The sequence below is a fragment of the Triturus cristatus genome, chromosome 3_1, assembly GCF_964204655.1.
Source record: "Triturus cristatus chromosome 3_1, aTriCri1.1, whole genome shotgun sequence".
Lineage (NCBI taxonomy): Eukaryota > Metazoa > Chordata > Amphibia > Caudata > Salamandridae > Triturus > Triturus cristatus.
In genome coordinates, this window is record NC_140583.1 from 152,940,151 (window position 1) to 152,958,833 (window position 18,683).

The following is an 18,683-nucleotide window of genomic DNA, read 5'->3' on the forward strand; positions in this document are numbered from 1 at the left end:
ATCTGGGCTTTTGGTTTGAGGAGAACTTAACCTTTGCTACCCAGATCAAGATATTGGCGGGGTCCTGTTTTGGCATTTTGAAATCCTGAGGAAGTTTCTGCCTCTTCTTCCTAAGGATGCGAGGGAAGCTGTGGTCCGGGCGTTGATTCTTTCTCGCCTGGACTATGCTAATGCACTTTATGTCGGGTCCCCCGGCTATTTGGTGAGGAAGCTCCAGGTGGTGCAGAATTCAGTGGCCCGCCTCCTCCTAGATCTCCCCAGAAGTAGTAGTGTGCGCTCTGACTTACGCTCCCTACATTGGCATCCTATGGAGGCGCGGATTAAATTTAAAGTTTTGTCCATTGCCCATTCCGCCCTGTATGGTCGGGGACCCAGCTATTTGCAGAAGAGGTTCTCTTTCTACCTACCGTCAAGACAACTGCGCTCTGCATCTAAATTGCTGATTCAGTTCCCCCGTTTTATCCGCCAAAGGTTGGGCGGCTGCTCTCTTGGTTGGAATGCCTTGATTTTGGCTATACGTAGTATTCAAGACACTCGGATCGTCAAGAAAAAGCTGAAAACCATCCTGTTCTAATTTCTAGAATCATGATCTACTTCAGATTTCACGCCGGGACACTCTGGAGTAGCTGCGCGTGCTACAAATTCATATAACATAACATAACACTCAAAGAGGTCTCATGGCATCAGTTATCTCTTAAGGAAACAGCTCATGTGAGCCACAGTTGTGTCTGCTTTAGTGGCAAATTCCTGAAGACTCTGGTGCAAAACAGTCTTATGCGCATCATTTGACCAGGTGTTTTTTCTTTTGGGGTGAGTAGCTTGTTTCCGTTCCTAAGCAACCAGACTGCGTGTTTGTTTGTGACCTGAGCTCGCAACTGAACCGTAGGGGAGTGACCGCCCACCTCGTGATTAATGAATTAGTGAATACTGCCACTTGTGGCTTGGTGCCCTGTCAGCAGGTAGGTGAGAGGATTGACTTTGGTTAACATTGACTATCAGGAAAAATGGAAATGAAACCTTTACATGACATGACACGAAGAATATCAAACTGCTCCCTTTCACCTTGCTGTCCCAAAAACAAATTAACAACAAAAGCCCAAAGTAAACAATAGACAATGCCTGGCCTGGTGTGGCTACAGAGTTGCTGGCATTTTAAAGCTTGGATGCTGTTATCTATGATGGTGGCTGCCTTGTTTGACACTGGCTTTGACTAAATTCGATCTTCTATTCCAGTTATTTTGTTGGAAATATATTTGTGGACCTGGGGCTTGATATGAAGCAATTACAAAAAAGTGATGGACGGGGGCTAGAAGTATGTCATAACCGGTCTGGAGGTGCTTGCGTTCACATCTGAGGGGATCTGGTCTGACTGTTCCTACTGGAGCAGGACCCAGAATGATTTACCTAGGGTGGGTCTCTCTCTAGAATAGTGCAGTAGGCAAAAAAAGGTTTGGAATGAAAACCTAAGTGGTAGCCAGTGGATCAGATTAATTTAAGCATTCCTTCCATCAGCGTTTTGTTTATGCTGTGCCAACAGAAGGGGCAGCAGCCCTCACCCTGAAAGATCTGCTGAGCTCAGGAGGGTCATTCATGCCCATTCAGGCCACCTTTTCAATCATAGGCGCCTATTGTGTGGCTTTAGAAGGATAGGGCAGGGTTGCATACTAAGGCTAAATAGCCTACAGGGGCTCCGGCAAATAAATACACTTTTTTCGCGTAAGCTATATCTCCTAATTTGTTGGGGAAAATCTGACATTTTCAATGAATTAGATTTGTTTAATAAAATTTCCAAGCCACAAGACAGTTTTCTGCCCTTCTGGTGTCAGGTGTAAATGACTCTCAGGAATGAACACAAAAAGCTTACCTTTGGAAAAGGCTTTATTTCTTCCTGGCAGGAAGGCCAAATAGGGTGTGAGCCCATTAGGCGAGCTTCAGCAGGGTGACGCCACCTTTGAAGAGCATGTTGTAGTCACACACCAGAGGTGCTGCTTTTTTTGTTGTGGTAGACAGGTTGGCGTCAGGGAATGAGAGGGAGAAACAGTCTCCAAAACAGTTGTCCCATGGGCTTGTAGGCCTTAGGTAGCCACACTTCTAGGTTGGGTTACCGAGTGTCACACACTGAGAGAGGAGTCCTGTTTCTTGGGAGTAAACAGAATATTGCATTCTGGAACAGCTAGATGCACACTCGGCAAGACGTTGTCAGCAGGTGGGAATTGACCTGGTAGCCCATTTGCTAGTATCCACTGCATCCCGGGGACAGGTTTTGTGATAAAAGTGGCACCTGTGGCACCCAGACCCCCGAGCACATCTGCATTGGAGAGAGGACCAAAGAAGCACTGTCATGCTCTTCCCTGGAACTGGAAAAGCGAGGCTGCATCACAGACTGGTCAGCACCTTCTGATCCTTTGACTAACAAAGAGAGCACTGGACATGTGTAATGTTCATGAAAATTCCCTGAGCCCCAGACTGTTGAAATGACTCCATGAATCAGCTGGCCGACTTCCTGTTCCTGCTACAGGGCAACAAAAGCTGAAGAAGTCTACCTTGGGAAGTTGGTGGCCACAATCTTTTCACTGCCTCTGAACACCAAAATGCAGCTTGAGAGACAGTCTCAGCACTCCAAAGCTGCACCCGAGTCTGTTGGACCCGGGAGTGTAGTCGGAGTGCAGTTTTGTTACTCAAAATGGATACTAGCCTCGCTTAAAGGGAATCACTGATTTTTCTGTAACGAGATAACAGTAGACCAGTGGCAACTGGTGTTTGGTTAAAATTAACGAGATAACAGTAGACCAGTGGCAACTGGTGTACGGCTAAAATTCAACACTGACCCACATAGCCAAAGTTGCTCCACCGTGTTTGTTGACTGAGGGGTGGACTCAGGAAGACCCCTGTCACTGGATCAACATCCTCAGCATGCTCAGCATCCTTCAGCCTCCTGTATCCCTTGCATCAGGAGGCACACTCCATTAATTTCTATGGTAGTTCACCCATAGCACCTGGACTGGAGAGTGCTTTGACTGCATGGTAATTGTCCTGCCAGGCCTCATTGGCCCCTATGACTCGCTCCCTGGTTGACCAACCTGTTCGATGTTTCAACAAACCATTTTAAAATAAAAAAACACTGAAATTCACCAGTTATAGTTAACTGAGCTGACTCAAACTTGTGCTTTCACCATGCCCAGTGATGTCATCTTAGATTTTATCAGTGATGTGTCCAATGTGAACCCTTGGTCTGATGTATATAAATGAAATGTCAGGGGTGGTGAAACTAACCATAGGTGAAGGCTCCTATGGGTGATCCCCATTCGGACTAGTATATAGACCAGATACCTGCAGCCTGACCTGTGTGGTATGTGTAGGGTTTTGAGTAGGTCTTCTGGCCTAATTGGGGTCACTTAGTAGACCATGGCCATCTGTAATGACGAAGACAGACAGGCAGAACCAGAATGATGATATTACCACAGTGCACACCTTCCTGGTTTGTGCCAGTCGTGGTAAGGGGCCAGGCTCTCCATTACACAAATATATATTGCTGCAACCCACAGCAAATGAAGGGGGCTATTAATTCAGGCTTCATGTTCTTTTCACAAGCAGATTCCTCGCCTGTTGACAGGGGTCCTGTAGCCCCACGAGGCCATCATGTACACCCCCTCCACCGTGGCAGCCATCATGTCCTAACAAAGGAGTCAGCATCAACCTAGCATGCATTGGCATTATAACCCCTGGAGCAATTAGGATCTTCTCTAGGGTACGCCGAGGTCCATTTGAAGGAGCCCAAGTAGTATAAATATGAGGACAAATATTCATGGACTTCCAGGACAATTTCAAGTACCCATCCACATTATCCTGAACTTCAACAAAACTAGCAGTCTACGTCTTTAGGAACTATACTTGACCTTGTGGAGAGCAGCACTACATTTTGGAAGATGTTTCAATCCTATAGCATATGTTGTATATTGTGCAGTGCATAGGGAGGAAACATATTACTATTTTATTTGCACTACTTACTTGCATGTATACGTTTCAACTGCTGGAAGATGTTTATTCCTCCACTGTGCTGAAAGCCTATCCCAGTGCACAATAGAATATGTTTGTGTGATGTGAGAGCCAATCTTCAGTCACCATTTGCTACTATGACCTTCATGTCTGACATGTTGTTTTTCTTTTTTTTTATTTCAGAAGACAATTTAGCAGATTTGCCCAAGCTATTTCTCTAACCATTAATCAGTCTTTCACAAAGTTCTGGAACACACCTGACACTTTCTGCTTGACAAAAGACTTTTGGGTTATTACTATTCTGTCGAGAGGAGAAATACAAAACATTTATAGTCATTGTAAACGCCAGATCTGTAAATATGAAGTGTGTTTGGACATTTATAAATGAGTATTTCCTCTCTTAGTTTAAAGTGGCAGCATAAATGCATTTCATTGAGGTCAGAGACATGAAACTTCACACCTTATAAGCAGGAAGGTTTATCTTTGCTACGTGCAAATACGATGAGAGGGTAAATGATGCAGCAATCTGGCCAAGTCATAATTGTGATAAACCTTTTGACTTTTGTGGACCCCACTAAGTTAATTCTGTATACCAGGGATCGCCACCTAAGCAATTTCTACAAGTTAAATCGCAAAATAATAAACTTAATACAGAAATAATTATTAACAGCGAAATCGAGTATTCTATATCTTTCTCGGCGCTATTCTCAGAACACTGGTACCCAACCAGTATATGTATAGCATAATAAAAACAATAAACACAATCTGAGAAAAAATCACGTTGTCAGATACGTGGTCCAAATGATTAGTTACATTTCTAAAGACTATTCTCACAGCCACACAGACTCAGGGGCATATTTACAAGGGCATTATCGACGCTTTAGCTGCACTTTATGCCGCTAAAGTGGCGACAATTTCATCGCCCTATTAACAAGGCGGTGCTAACATGCATTAGCGCATGTTAGCAGCCATTTTGGTATCGCCTCGCTTCTCATCGCTAATGAGATGCAAAGTCGGCGTACCTTTCAGGGAGCAACATGAAAATATTCGCTAGCTGCACATTGCAGTATTGCAGTACTCGCGTAGGGAAGAAAAAAGCCGCTCTAACCGCGGATATGGGGGAAAACTAACGTCTACAAATATTTTGACTTAACCATGTGCATAATGGGACGTGGATTGTAAGGTTACATCCACCTCTCCCTATTAACAACATGTCCATCAGAGCAGTTGTAATATCGCTGGTTTTCAGGCGATATTGATGAAAATCGCCATGTATCACTGGATTTCACATTGCCTGTTTGGAAATCATTGGAAATATGCCGCTAAAACGGCGATGTGAACCGGCGATATAAGGCGTTATTCAAAATCGCTCTAGGCCCGATTGGCGATGTTCAACGCAAATCGTTGATAATATGCCCCTCAGTCTCTTCTTTAGGGCTGTTAAATAAAAAATACATTGAAAATATAACTAAATGTAGCCATGGTTATAAAATTGAATGCAAAAACAAGACAAAACACATATATAGTATTTAATCAATAAAATTATAGATCGTTATGAATTCAATCACTATCATGCTTCTATAGAATTCTACCATCATGTATGGCCACAGAGAAAATAAGCATTGCATTTATTAACCTATACCAGGGGAAGGTACTCAACATGCATCAAGCACAAAACATTAGAGCTTATCAGAAACCTAAGGCAAGCATGAGAACTTAGGGGCTGATTACGATGCCGGTCAGACCGACTTCTGCTGTACTGTCGGAGGCGGTCAGACCACCGCTGTCTTGTCATAAGCAGTCTCTCTGACCCTCGGATTACAATGCTTGCACATGCACAGAAATCCGACCTCCGCGCTCCACCTGACCACGACAGTAAATTGCGACTGCTGTGGCATCAGAAAGGACAAATAGAGCTAGTCACACAGCGGACCGCCTTTTATATGTATTTCTGATGAGCTGATCATGGCAGTCCAGCCACCTCATCCCACAGCTGCCAGAAACAGAGGGATATAAGACTGTCACCCAACTCTAAACAGCTTCCAACATCCTGTGCCAACATGGAGACTATCCTACACGTCCTGCCACTGCTTAACCTTCTTGCTGACACACAAAATCAACACCGTCGTGGACTCAACTTCCGATAAGTTTCAATTGATGCAGCACCATGGAAAAGCAGGGACGTAGCTTGCTCAGTATGCCTGGGGGTATGTGGGGATGCCAAAGGGGATGATGGACGGAGCGTTTGAGCAAATCAAACACTCACCCCCAGTCAACTGATCTGGGTTTAATCCATCATCATTCTTTAGCTCACTCCACCACCCCAGTTCAGACATGGCGATATGCAAATCAGTCTGACCCTATGCCTCATGGGAAAAGTCCAGCCTGAACTGCCAAGCTATGTCTTCCCTGGACCGGAAACAAGCATCCTGGGACCGGTGGGACCGGAGCCACATGTGTCTACATCATCATGCTAGGTCATCTTGCTATTACATATTTCATGTGAAGCAGGAAATGAGGGTGCCTGAAGTGACAGTGAAAAGAACGAGTAAAGAGAGTTCTGTAGCAGACCTTGTAGTGGTCCTGGATCTGCCAGTGGTTAGCAACGGCATATCAAAAAAGCAGAGGCAGAGACGGGTTCCATTGGAATCTCCATTTTTGCACTCACCATTGTTGTTGAAATCAAAATCAGCTCTGCAACAATACCACCTTCCACTGCCACAGATGTAAATACACAGAGAATCCTAATACCTAATTTCCAATGTTGTCAGGAGAGTACTGAAACGTTACATAACATTATGCAATGAAGTCACAGTTGTTGCTCTAATAACTAATGTAAGTAACAACCATTGGCAAATCCATAAGTCCAAGCTTCTTGCAGGTGCAATGTAACTCGTTGTATCAGATAATCTTGATGTTGTGCACTGAGAGAAGTAGGTATTTATTGTTTGTGTAGGATAATATGTCAATCACAGATGTAAAGCTCACATGTTTTTAAGGCACTCCCTCATGTACATCAGGCACGCCTCTGTGAGAGACCCACCCTAGTACAGCCATCCCACTCAAAGTCCTCATGTGAAGAAAACAAAAAACACAATGAAACACAAAATTCACAGCACTGTTCAAGTCCACAACAACATAGAAGACAGAGAGCGTGTGTATGTGTCAGTGTGGGTAGGTAAAATATCCAAGGTGAAAAATCTACAGACACTACATCACCTGACTGAAAGCACTCCTAGCCAGCTGTGTCCTACATGGTACATCAATCATGGGGTTGTGACCCTATATACACCCCCTCTAGAGCCACAACACCATGAATCCGGCTAGCGGTGTTGTATCCCTGGTCCAAACTTGTTCTGGGGGTCCCTGCACGTAACATCATAGAATGCATGTTCCCATCACATCTGAATGATTCCCTCAATGTACAGGTTAGGAACAATATATAGGCACACTCTCACAATCTCTACATGTATGCTAATCTCAGTAAGCTGTTGTAATGCGGTGTGCAATAACCATTGTCACTAAACAGCACTGCCTCATGAATGACATAGTTAGCATCTCTAGTGACACCCTCACATTGCTCATAAGCTAGGTCCTGTAGTGACTTAGAATATACATCAGTCTGGACGTCTCAGGAAAAGAAGACACACCTTATTGCCTGTTGCAGGGATTCTGCACCTATACAGAACTACGTGCATGAAACCAGGACCTCGGTGTATAGTGGTGTACCAACAACCCACCTTAGTGCCCGGAACCCCTATCCAAATAACTATAGTGCCTCATTCGTTCTCCGTACTACAGCGAAGCTACCAATGATTAGACATCCTAGAACAAGTGACTCAGACTCTCTCATTAATCGTGAGAGCAAGAACACTCTTTTGCCAACTCACTCATACTTGTCCACAACATAAGTAACCAGAGACACAGTATAGTTGAAAATGTTTATTTTAACTAACGTGCTCTATAATGCAGTACACGAGCCAATACTAGAAGCAAAATGCATAAACTCAATTTAGTGAGCATTGTTACAATTCCATAAAATATGAACGGGGAGATCATTTTTTAAAGATAAGGGAAAAACAGCCTAATGTGCCTTGCCACCCTCCCTGTGCTAGGACCGAGTCTATTATAATTATAGAAGACCTCTGGGCTTTGTCAGGGGGACCCCACACCTCCATGTTTAGAGGCAAAGATTTACATCTCCAGACAAACGCAGCTCTCCTCCTCTTAAAGGTTTTCTTTGTGTGTCTGAACATGCCTTCAATGCAATATTAAAAGCACCAGATTTTCAGTAGTGCACCTGTGGCAATATTATGTCTAACATGCGTAGGCTGACCAACAGCAGATTAACGGAGCACATTGTTTTTTGACCTTGAACACGCTGTGCAGACAGAGCCTCAGAGTACAGCAAAAGAAGTGAAAGGTAGGCGGTTCTCATGTGAGCGAGCACAAGCAGAGGAGTTGTGCAAAACAAATGCATGTAGAAATGTGTGCATAAAGCGGCAACAGGGCAGCCAAGCTTATACTAACTTATGCTAACTTAGCAATGTACGCAGTGAATCCATAACCTTACTATATGCCAAAGCACTGTAATGGGCATTAACACATCAGCCACATGAAAAATGCAAGTCAGGATTCCCATAAACCATGTTCACATACATTTAAAGGCCACAATCTAATGCCCCCCTGCAGTTTTGGGTCACCCAACCCAGGTGGACTCCTGGAAGGCAACGGGTCGAGGCCACACTACATATTGCACCTTCTTCTATGTCTCCATGAGCTCAGGACCTATGGCATTAGGTGTATCAGGGATAAACAATATTGTCACAAAGTCGCATGGTCATGTGGCTATTGTGTAAGGGCAGGTCCTGAAAGAAAACACTGCAACAACAGCAGTTGTCACACATATATTATAAAGATGTGGAAAGAACACACATGAAAAAAAGTACATGTGCATCCAAATTGCCAAATAGGTATGACAATACAACTCGTTCATGTGTGGATGAAAACAAATTTACTTTGCGCTCATTAAGCACATATCCTCCCTACATCTCAGGTACTACAGCAAGCCAAAGGAAGTGGACACTGGGCAAGACAACCTGCAAAACTTACTCTAGGAGATCTCACTCAATGCAAAGTCGGCCCCAATTGGAATTCATCTCACATAGACATCCATTGAACATTTACCCTTGTCCTCTGTTACACCATTACTTGTCCCAAGGTCTGACCACACTTACCACTGCTAATGGGACAGTTATCATGGTCAGACAAACACAACTGCAGTCACATATCCCAAATTAGCCAATAACAACAAGTAGCATCTGTCGCAATGAGTGGACAAACGTATCTAAACAAAGCAAGTTGTTTATTATGGAGTCCACTTTGTGTTTCAAAAACAAAAGCCAATGGTCAGCCCATATTCAAGGATGTGGTCCAGCACACAGCTGTCCGGCCTAGCTTGGCAACCAGAACACTGCCAGAGAAACCTCCCCAGAAAGGAGCATCTAGTGGTTGGTCCAGGCACCTAAATTATGTCATTTGGGTGGGCTGGGTTTGGGATCGGGAGAGCTGGGATGGGTTGATCCTTGGGAGGGCTGGGCTTGGGATTGGGAGGGTTGGGTTGGTCTGTGGGAGGACTGGGTTTGGGAGTGCTGGATGTTTTTGGGGTGAACTTGGGGTGGACTTGGAAGTGGAAAGGTAGGGCCTTTGAGTTTGGGCGGGATTAAGGGCAAACAGGGTAAGTTCTTTGAGGGACTGGGGAGGAGGTGAGGAAAAGGATTGGGTGTTGGAGGTAGAGGGATGTGTAGTTGGTGATGTGGATGTGGTGCCTGGGTATGTCCTCCCATCAGAAGTTTAAATGTGTTAAAGAATAGTGAAAAAACTGAACATTTTGCACACAAAGGAGGATATCATTTACAGGGTCTCTTCTTGATGGTGGTGGGTGCCTTGCCATCTAAGTCTTTTAGAGCTTTTCTTCGACATCCTGGTCCACGATGGATGGAGGTATCTGCTGCTGCAATCTCAGGGGTGTCTGATGAGTGTTCCTCTGAAAATGCCTCCCTTCCTGTGGCTGCTGCAGATGTTGAAGGGTCTGATGTAGATGGACCACAGGAAAGGTTAGGTGTCTGATGTGAGTGTCCAGCCTCTGGTCTATGGACCTCTGCGACTGCTTCATCTCCCCAAGTTCCAAGAAGTACCTGATTCAGCACTCCTTGGGAGCCTTCATAGGCCCTCCATGAGTCGGGCGATGTGGGCATGGGCATCAGTGGCACTAGTGGTCTCACTAAGCAGGCCCACATTTACCCTCCCACCACCCCTGCACTCACAGTCCTTGGTCCAGCCTACACACTCCCACTAGCTCCTCCATCCTCAGTGAGTGTGTTGATGATCCTCACCTCTGGAAGTAGAACTGGGGTGCTGGAGGTGTTGCTGGCAGGACTTGGTCCACCTGTTGTTAGAGCAGAGGTCAACTGAGATGTTGAAGTTTGGGTGGGAGGTGTGGTTGTGGGCACAGTGAGACTCACTGCTTCCATCTGCCCAGGCTGCACAGATTTGCCAGGTCAGTCCTTCATGTTTAAATATCCATGAGATTGGCATTACTGGAGGCTTTATCTGGAGGGGGAGTCTGGTTAGTGTCCTAAGTGTGGGCAGATGTAGTACTGGATCGACCTGTTTAGGTCATAGAATAGAATAGAATGTTAATGTTGTAAGTGTGGTATGTACATCCACATAATTTGGTACACAGTGAGTTCAGGCCTGCAACGGAACAAAAGGGTTTGATATTGACATAATTAACTATCCCCATTGAGTGCCACTTGTTTGTAAGACTGTGAGAGACATCCATTACATGAATTGTTATTAGTCTGATCATTTGTTGTTGACATGAGGGATGGGAATGGCATTTCCCATTGACTTGGATCTAACACAGTGTGAAAGTTATATGTGTATTAGTAATTTCCAAGTCCTATGTGTGTACAATTTCTTTTTTTTTTTGTTAAATGTTTTTTTGCCCCTGGGGGTCCTTCTGGGACCTCCTGCTCCCTTCTCTTGTTTTCTACCTTTGTTTCTCTGTTTTCTGTCGATCCGCTTCTACCGACAAACAAGATGGCTGCCAACACTTCCTGGTTTGGAGTGTTCGCAGCCAATCACAGTGAAGCCCGTGCACGGCACTTAGGCTCCGCCCAGATATCGAAACTTTTATTTTTCGAATATCTCAGCAACTACTGAACAGATTTACCCCATTTAAAAAAAAGCTCGCTTTCTAACCCATGCACTATCTTTGTGCCAAATTTGGGGTAATTCCGTTCAGTAGTTTCACCTGTAGCCTTCCTATGGGAAATTGATTTTTTGACTCTTATTTTTTGAATTTCTCTAAAACTACTGAATGGATTTACACCATGTAAAAAAAAGGACGCTTTCTTTGGTGTAATTCCGTTCAGCAGTTCGGGCTGTAGCTCGTCGCTAAATGTCCTACGTAAATTAACATGGGGAAAACGCGTTTTCGGACCCCCTTTTTTCTCAGCCCCCGCTTCACGAATCACTCCCAAACTTTCAGGATAGGAGCTGACCTGGATAGACTGTTTTTTTGGAGAATTTCACACAGATTCGTCGAATGACGCCAAAGTTATTAGCAAATCAGAAAATGCTTTTCCTATGGAAACTAAGTTCTAACTATAACTACCTATTGGCGACCGCCAGTAGGTAATATATATATGTGTGTTTCGACGGGATCCCAAAGCATTAACAGCCACAACAGCGCAACACCAGGGCACAGACTCTGAAAACTGATATGAAACAGGATGGAAGTTTGTTCTTGGGAGGAGGGGGTCGGGCGCTTCCTTTATGAAAGACGTCTCGGCCATATTTAGGTCTGTGCGACCTAATTGCCTGTAAGGGAGGTAAGGGGGGGAGCGGGGTGGGAGGGCTGGGGGTCAGGTTGTAGAGGGTGGGGGGGGATCACTGCAGGTTAAGGTGTTTCATTCTGTCAGGCAAATAAAGAGGAAATTAAAGAAGCAGAAGAGCAGTGTTAATTGTGTGCTGGATAGGATAATTGGCAAGGTTTGGAAAATAAAAATGAGTACAGGTGGCAAGGTAAGGTCTGTCGGACTAGCAGCCAGTGGGGTCTATTGTGTAAATGCAAAGAGAGAAAATTTCAAATCTAAGACATGAATCTTCGGATTTTGACAATTAATATCTGTGGGCTAAATGACCAGAGAAAGAGGAATAAGGTAGCGATTTGGTTGAAATCTTTGCAAATAGATGTAGTATGTATTCAAGAAACCCATATAGAGGGTAATAGAGCTTACTTGTTGGAGCACCTTGGTTTTAGATTGATTGCATATACCACACAAGGAGCTCGAACTCGCGGGGTGGCAATCCTCACTCGGAGAAGCGATATAAGAGTTCTTCGTAAATCAGTTGATCAATGGGGTCGATGGGTAATAATTGAGTGTCTTGTTAATAACTCTAAATTTACAATTTGTTCACTGTATGGCTCAATCGGTGATGATCCGGAATTGTTAGAGTATCTAGATGGAGGATTGGCATCATGGGCTGCCCCAGTTGTCTTATGTGGAGATTTTAATATTAACGGCTTAGGGGTACAATGGGATAGTCAAGAGAATAACTATTTAGGAAGGAAAAAAAAATCTAGCACTGCCCTATATAATCTAGTTCACAACAATGGTTTGATAGATGTCTGGGCTCATTTAAAACCTACTGATTTAGGTGGTACTTTTTTTTCAGCTCCACATAAAATTATCTCTCGTTTGGATTATTTTTTTGTATCTAATCAACCTTTTGGTAATTTGTGTATCGAGAAGCACCCGCGTATCTTATCAGACCATAATCCCTTAGTTTTGACAATTAATATCAGTCTGTTGGAAAAAAAGAACATTGGCTGGACCTTTGAAAGGAGGTTATTATATGATCCAGACTATATTCTCAGCATGAAGGGGTGGATTAAAGAATTTTGGGAGTTTAATCGAGGGAGCACACGGGTTGGAGTTGTTTGGGATGCCTTTAAGGCAGGGGTTAGAGGGGAAACGTTAAGTTTCAGCTTACGGCGACGAAAGCTGGAAAGGCTAAGAGAAAGAGAGATAAGGGAGGAATTAAATCATCTTGAGGGAATCTTAGCTACAGCTATTAGCACCGGTGAAGGAGTAGATACGATACTTTCACAGCTGGCTATTAAAAAGGCCGAGATAGGCGAACAATTGGCTAAAAAGGCAGCAGAAATATTTTTGTCTAAAAAACAGCATTGCCATGAATTTAGTGAGAGAATAGGCCATACGCTAGCAGTAAGGGCTAGGCAGAAAACCTCAGCCGGGACGATCTCTAAAATCTATGATATTAGCAGAAAGGTTATTACTGATACAGAAGGTATTCAGGAAGTTTTTAGATTATTCTACCAGCAATTATACACCGGGGGACCTGCCGCTAGACCTGGTGGTATTTGTGAATATTTAGATAATATACCCAGTCAGAAGGTTGATCCTATAGATAGGGAGGAACTTGAGAGGGTTTTCTCAGAGGAAGAAGTAAGGGGTGCTCTACAAGAATTATCATCCGGTAAGGCTGTCGGCCCAGATCAGATTCCGCTGGAATTTTATAAAAAAATTTTGGTTCACTAGGACAGGATTTGGTGGTGGTTATGTTATCGGCACAAAGGGGGGACTCTATTACCGAGTCTTGGGCGGGGGCTGATGTTGTTATATTTTTGAAAAAGCATAAACCAGATAAGGACCCAGGCTCCTATCGTCCCATCACTCTAATGAACAGTGATGTTAAAATATATTCAAAAATCTTGGCTAAGAGATTAAATGGAATCTTGGGGAAAAATATCCATCCGTGTCAACATGGGTTTATTATGGGCCGGGGAACCACACAACATATAAGGCGATTGATCACCCTTTTTGATGTAACGGAGATCTCAGGGGACCCAATGTCAGTGCTACTACTAGATGCTGAAAAGGCATTTGATAGGGTCTCCTGGGATTTTCTTTGGGAGGCCATGAGATGGTTCGGATTGGGAGAAGGATTTATTAAATCCGTACAGGCATTATATCTGGCCCCAACAGCTCGTTTGAAGATTAATGGTAATTATACATCTCCATTTTATATACAGAGGGGGACCAGGCAGGGCTGTCCCTCGTCTCCATTGCTGTTTGCCATTTATATTGATCCCCTGTTACGATTATTTGAGGGCAATAGCGGAATTCGTCCAGTCACATGCCAGGGGATTGAAACTAAAGTGCTTGCATACGCTGACGATGTGGCTATTGTTACAGCGGACCCGCAATCGGCTTTGGAAAGGGTTGAGTCAATCTCTAGTGAGTTTGGTATTTATACAGGATACGCACTAAATAAAACTAAGACTCAAGTTATCAAGAATCGTTGTATTAATTTTGAAGAGACTCGGGTTGTCGACTCGGCAGTATATTTGGGGATACGGGTCACCTCAGATCTTGGGAAATTGGTGGCTGCTAATATGGAGTTAGTAATCAATAAAGCGAGGTTGGATCTTCACAGATTAAATAACCTCCATCTCTCCCTTGTGGGTCGGTGTAACCTTATTAAGATGCTGTTCTTACCAAAAGTATTGTATCTTTTTAGGTCAATTCCTTTAGAATTTCAACAATCCTGGTTTGTTATGCTAGAAGGCTTAGTTAATAGGTTTATTTGGGCTCATGGGAAAACTAGGCGGGCTCTTCGGTTTATGTGTTTATCTCGGGAGAAAGGAGGGTTTTCGGTCCCGGATTTTCGTAACTACTATTGGGCGGCTGCTCTGCAATATATGAGGATATTGGTTGGGCCATGCTCTGGGGAAATGGAAAGGGAAAATGATCTCCCGGATGTTTATAGATTATTATTGGGCCAAAATGCTGAATATTGTTTTTTTAAATTTACAGAACCCAGTTACTACAAACGTACAAAATTTAAGACGCTGATCGCTGCTTTCAAGATTTGGGGGGGCTAAAGAAAAAGATTGGATTAGGGAGGCTTAATTTCTACACAGTTTTGTTTAAAAATCCAATGCTTCCCGAGGTATTTTCGGATGAAGTTATGGCTGGATGGGCTAGCAAGGGTATATGCCAAGCCGGGGATATAATAGAAGAGCAAGGTTTTCGACAATTCAAAGATATACAGAAGGACTTTGGGTTGGAAAGCTGTAATTTTTTTAAGTATCTACAACTTCGTAGTTTTTTCTGTAAGAAAATTGGTGGGGCATGGGGGTTCGCTAGCAATAGCATAATTGATATCATGAAAAAAGATGCTAAGGGAAGGATTAAGTTAATCTATGCAGAATTGAAGAATTTGAAACAAGATGATTTACTTAAACATGAGGGTAAGTGGGCTGAGCGTGTTGGGGCCGCCCCCGGAACCGTTGTGAAATCTTTAAAGTTGGGTCAGTCTATTCTATTTTTGGCTGGGCTTCAAGCACAACATTTTAAAACGGTTTTCTCTCTATATTATACCCCGGCCAAAATAGCACAATGGGGCGGCTATACAGGGATTGTATGCCCACGATGTGGGGGATTGAAAGCGGATTTGGTGCATATGTTTGCCACCTGTCCGCGGCTCCAGGCATTGTTAGACTCAATTATGGAATACTTAGATCGTACACTTGGGGTAAAAATAACATTAACCCATGAAATCATTCTGTTAGGAGTAAGTTCTTTAAATCAAGATAAAACTGCTTACCAATGTATTTTTGTTGCTATGGCGGTCTTAAGGATAATCATTGCCTCTGCCTGGTTAGATCCCCTCCCTCCTACATTTCGACAATGGCTAGCTCGCTTACTTTCCATATATACAATAGAAAGTGCAATCTATGAAAGGAAGGGAATAAAAGCGAAATTACTGGGCAAAAGCATTTGGGCACCTTTAATAAAATGGAAGGAATCAATATAATTTATGTATTATGTTTAGCAAGATAATGATGGTTGATAACAAGGGTGAACTAGGCTTTTCCTCATAGCCTTATAGGAATGTTTTATGTTTCGCTATTATATCTTTTTGCTCCCCGTTCCTTCTCCTTTTTTCTTTTTGTTATATGTACATCTTTTTTGGTTTCTTAAAATGTTAACTGCTTTATGAGACATAATATTTTTTGTGGATATGTGTTTGCTGTATGATATAATGTACCTGCACTGATCTCCCATGGTTAATGGGGGACTGAAATCTTAATAAAGATATTAAAAAAAAAAAAAAAAAACTAATCCTGTACTATCTTTTAGATGTGGGAGCTTGAGAATACCAGTAGGTCGTGGCACATGGTTGAAGACACAGCCGTGGCGTGAAAGGTGAGCTGTGACGATTTCGTACACAGGGTGCGCACTCAGTATCCCTCCTCATTTCTTCAATTCTCAACCTCACACTCTTTCTATCTCCCTCTTACAATGTTTGTCTCTTTATCTCTCTCTCTCTTTCTCTCTCTCTCTGTTTCTCTCTCTCACTCTTCCTCTCTTTCTTTGCTCCTCTTTCTCACACTGTTTCCCTCTTTCTCTCTCTCTCTTCCTCTCTCCCTCTCACTATTTCTCTCTCTCTTTCTCTCGCCTTTCATGGATGCATGACACACAATCTTATCTTGCGTTTTATCTAACAGGCTGTGAATCACAAATCAACGTTCACCCCTCAACACCACCAGAGCTGAACGCGCGAAAAATATGCTATGATGCGTGGCCATCCTGACAATCAACACCCAATCTGAATTGTGAGTTCAGCTGGACCTTTCGTACGCAACGGCTGAGGAGGTTGCTTCGGCACGTGGTGGACCCTCTTACACACACGCCGGTGGCAGAAGGTGAGCAGAGAGACTTCTTTCCGCAGCAGCAGGCAGTCACCTCTGGGTGGTGGGAGAGGATAGTGTGCAGCAGTCTGTGCGCACTAGAGCACACGGACACCTCCAAGCAGTGGGAGTATATGAGGTGCACCACCCTTATCGCGCATTACCGAAAAACAGAATTATCCATGTGCAGTTGTATGTACTCTGCAATTACTAATTCTATACTATCTTTCAGATCACTAAACTTGAGGGCTGCACTATCACCCGACACATGGTTGGAGACACACCAGTGGCACACAGGTGAACTGCAAAGATTTTCTCCAGTCTCAACACTCCCTCTCCATCTTTTCCTTTCTCTCTCTCACACTTTCTCTTTTTCTCTGTCTCATTCTTTTTTCTCTCTTCCTCTCTCTCACTCTTTATCTCTCTCTCTTCCTCTCTCTCACACTGTTTCTCTCTTTATATCTCTATTCCTGTCTCTCACACTGTTTCTCTCGTTGTCTTCCTCTCTGTCTCACTCTTTCTCTCTTTAGGTGGATTCTTCTCTCTCACTCTTTCTCTCTTCCTCTCTCACTCTCTTTCTCTCTCTTCCTCTCTCTCACTCTTTTTCTCTCTTGTCCTCTCTCTCACTCTTCCTCTCTTCCTCTCTCACTCTTTCTCTCTCCCTCTCTCTCACTCTTTTCCTCTCTCTTTCTCTCTCTCACTCTTTCTCTCTTCCTCTCTCACACTGATTCACTCGTTCTCTCTTCCTCATATCTCACTCTTTCTCTCTATTTCCCTGTCTTCCTCTCTCTCACACTGTTTCTCTCTTCCTTATAGCTCTGTCTTTCTCTCTTCCTCTATCTCACTCTTTCTCTCTGTCTTCCTCTCTCTCACACTGTTTCTCTTTCTCTCTTCTTTGTATCTTACTCTTTCTCTCTCTCACTCTTTCTCTCTTTATCTTTCAGATCACTAAACTTGAGGTCTGCACTATCTCCCTGCATGTGGTTGGAGACACACTGGTGGCACAAAGGTGAGCTGCAAAAAAAATTCCAGTCTCAATACTCTCTCTCCATCTGTTCCTTTCTCTCTCACACACTTTCTCTTTTTCTGTCTCATTCTTTCTTTCTCTCTTCCTCTCACTCACTCTTTATCTCTCTCTCTTCCTCTTTCTCACACTGTTGCTCTCTTTATCTCTCGCTCTTTCTGTCTCTCACACTGATTCTCTCATTGTCTTCCTCTCTGTCTCACTCTTTCTCTCGTTGGCTTGTTGTGTGTAGATTTAGATTCCGTATATAGGTTTCCAGATGTATGCCCTTATATAGGTACAATTCATATTGCCCTTATTTAGGCTTAGAAAATCCAGCCCTTATGTAGGCATTGTCCATGCTTACCAAATACAGGCATGGTCTCCTACATCCGTCAATCTACGTCACAACGAGTTCTTGGAAAACCAGACTCTTAAGCCTTTAGGAATTTCCCTTGCTTGGATATTGATTTCTCCAAGAACTCATTTTTTATATATGAACATCTATTCCTTAGGGGTTCATTCATGATGTTCCGATGCCAAACTTTTATGTCAATGCAGGGATTCCTTCAAAGTATAAATATACCTGCACTTGCCCTGGCAAACCACAGTTCCGGTACGGTCCAGTTTGACTGCCTACTTGCGGTTCGCCATGACAACTTCGGAAGGAGATCAAGTTCCCGCCTGATGCACTGACCAGACGCTGTCATCCTCCTCACAGAAAATCCAGCTCCAGTGTTTCTGACTCCCCTTGCAGGGGTTAGATATCGAGTCCCGGAAAGAGATTCCAACCTCACACATTCTAAGGTATGGGGCAGACTAGAACTTAGAGAAACTTCTGGCAACTCTTGGCACAACTAAAACTATAGCTAGCGATACTTTCGAAAACAGTAC

General features: G+C 43.6%; 1 long non-coding RNA gene across 1 annotated transcript in view; it reads left to right on the plus strand.

The window, feature by feature from the left end:
• Nucleotides 1-18,683, plus strand: part of LOC146859860 (uncharacterized) — a 55,529-nt gene that overhangs the window by 35,739 nt on the left and 1,107 nt on the right. Inside the window, exons 2-5 of the long non-coding RNA XR_014979061.1 lie at nt 16,236-16,301; nt 16,604-16,801; nt 17,019-17,083; nt 17,731-17,795. This is a non-coding gene — a long non-coding RNA (uncharacterized LOC146859860). The remainder of the gene's footprint in view (nt 1-16,235; nt 16,302-16,603; nt 16,802-17,018; nt 17,084-17,730; nt 17,796-18,683) is intronic.